Consider the following 2,626-nt stretch of genomic DNA (forward strand, 5'->3'; position numbering starts at 1 on the left):
GGAGTGTCCCTGGATTTTGTGCATGACAAGATGGTCTGGCAGGTGCAGCTTTATTCTGATGCGGGGGTGCAGCAGGTTTCGGAGTTTTCTGGGACGGGCATTGGTGTGCGGAGCAGTGGCCGGCTCATTGGCTGCGACAGAGCAGGAGCATTGCTTTTCTTGAGTTCTTCCCCTTGTTGGTGGCGTTGCTGGTGTGGGGGCCGGAGTTCCAGAACCGGTCGGTCTTGTTCCACGTTGACAACATGACGGTGGTGGACCTGTTGAACAATCAGAAAGCGAAGGATCTGCGAGTGCTGCGCCTGCTGGGAAGTTTCATGCTGCTCTGCTTGCGTTTTAATGTGCTTTTCCGCGCGCAACATGTGCCTGGGGCAAGTAATGAAATTGTGGATGCGTTATCTCGTTCGCAGTGGCAGCGTTTCAGGAGGCTGACGCCGGGAGTAGAGGCTTGCACGACCAAGGTGCCGGAGGGTATCTGGGCCTGGGGGGAGTGAGAGTGGTGGGTTTGGTCGAGAAATCTATAGCTGAATCCACGAGGCGATCGTACAGTTTGGCATGGTCTGAGTTTGGTGCCTTTTTTGGGTTGGAGCAAAGCTGCTTGGGGGATGCCCCAGAGTGACTGTGAGCGGGGGGTGGTGCGTTTTGTTCTGGATTGCATGGACAGAGGATTGTCGCAGACTACAATAGCTGGCAAGCTGGCTGGCATCTCGTTTTACAGCATGGTTTACTTGGGTTTTGATCCGGCCAGGGCGGATTTGTTGAGTCAAAAGTTGAAAGGTTGGGGTCGCATGAGGTCAAAGGGGGGAGGGGGGGAGTTGCCGCGTGATGCGATCACATTTGAGTTGGTGGCAAGAGTCCTGGGGGAGTTGCCCCACTGCTGTTATGACGGTGGGGAGGTGGCATTGTTCCGATTGTGCATAGTCTGGATGTTCTTCGGAGCATTTCGGGTGTCGGAATTGTTGGGAGTGCGTGGGGCTCCGGGACGGTTGTTTGAGGATAAATGGGTGGATGGGGCCCAGTTGGGTATATGGTTGGGACGATCGAATACGGACCCGACGGGTCGAGGCAAATGGGTGTGGCTGAAGGAGAGTGGGTGTGCGGACGTGTGTCCGGTGCGTGAGTTGAAGGAGTTTTTGAGACGAGTGCAGAGGTCGGAGGGCGAGATTTTCGTACATGCTTCTTTGAGGTACTTGACATCCTTTCAGTTGTTGGCTGTGTTGCGAATGGCTTTGCGGAGGATTGGCAGGGATCCAGCGCGTTTTGGCTCTCACTCATTTCGGATTTGAGTGGCTAAGGCCGGGCCGGTTTGGGTTGGTCATGGGAGGAGATTCGAAGAATTGGGCGCTGGAGGTCCCGCTGCTGCGAACGCTATGTGCGAAAATTAAAGGGGGTTAGAGTGTGGGGTAGAGGCAGGTGCTGCTACTGTTGTGTTGCGGATCTGTACTTTGCTGTGGTGTTAATCTCTTTCTCTTTGTAGGTTGCGTTTGGGGGCCAAGGGCCAAGACGGTTACCTGGATTGTTGGACACTCCTTTATACACTGGGCCTCAAAATATGCGGACATGCAGGTGTACGGTCGTAGCCTGGGCCTGCGGAGCAGTCATCACGAGGTCCATTGGTGGGGTAAAAGCGGAATGCGATGGGGCGATTTGTTGCCTTGGCTGACAAAGAAGGTGTCTCAGCTGGGTTGCCCGGACATGATTGTTATATATTGGGAGAAAATGACTTGGTAAAACAGTCAGGAGTGTCCTTGTTACATTTGATGCAGAGGGATCTGGAGGCAATGAGGAGCAATCTGGCTGGCGCCTGTATTGTTTGGACTGAGTTTGTACCACGACGAATCTGGAGGGGGGCACTTAAGCCTGCAGCCATTGAAAGGGCAAGGCGGAAGCTGAATAGGGCAATGAGACTTTTTTGTGCTGACCACGGGATCAAAGTGATTGCTCACGTGGGGCTCCGGTTGGAGGAGCCCCTTCTCTTTCGGGACTATGGAGTGCACCTTTCGTACCTGGGCAATGCTTATTATCTCATGGAAATGCGGGAAACTATCAGTCTGTTGTGGAATGAGGCTATCTGGTGTAGGCAAGATTGAGTACGAAAGGTGCACGATTGGTGGGGCAGGTAACTGCCCTCCGGGGGTTCCCTGGGTGGCAGGACTTGGGAGGGGTGGGGAGTCCATGACGGGAAGAATCACCCTTCCGGGGAGGGGGTTACAGGTGCAGGATGGGGGGTGTGGTAAACAGGGGTGAGATGGCGGAAGATGCTGGAGGAGTATGAAGGTGAAAGGGGAAAGTGAATGGTATGCGTGAAGAGGTCGTGGCGTGAATTGGAGTGAGTAGTTGAGTATGTGAATGGATGATGTTTGGAGGTCATGATTTTGGGGGGATTGTTAACTGTTATCGAGGTTATGTTTAAACTGGTTGTCATACCTGTCCTAATAAATGGCCTTTTACGCTAAGCTAAAGGCGTGGAGTGGTTATTGCACAACCAGCATTACGGGCAGGAGTGGGGGAGTGGAAATGGGGTTGTCGCGGCGGAGAGGATGGGGGGGTAGGTGGGATAATTAATAAAGGTAAAACTTACCTTGGCTTGCCGCTTTTTCTTAAGTCCCGAGACTGCAGACTTCCACCT

The 2,626-nt window shown here is 53.5% G+C and overlaps 1 pseudogene; it reads left to right on the forward strand.

Moving 5' to 3' along the window:
- Nucleotides 1-242: 242 nt before the first annotated feature.
- On the forward strand, nucleotides 243-2,087 carry LOC147708250 (uncharacterized; annotated as a pseudogene).
- The last annotated feature ends 539 nt before the right edge of the window (nucleotides 2,088-2,626 follow it).

The sequence above is a fragment of the Lissotriton vulgaris genome, chromosome 6, assembly GCF_964263255.1.
Source record: "Lissotriton vulgaris chromosome 6, aLisVul1.2, whole genome shotgun sequence".
Taxonomy (NCBI): Eukaryota; Metazoa; Chordata; class Amphibia; order Caudata; family Salamandridae; genus Lissotriton; species Lissotriton vulgaris.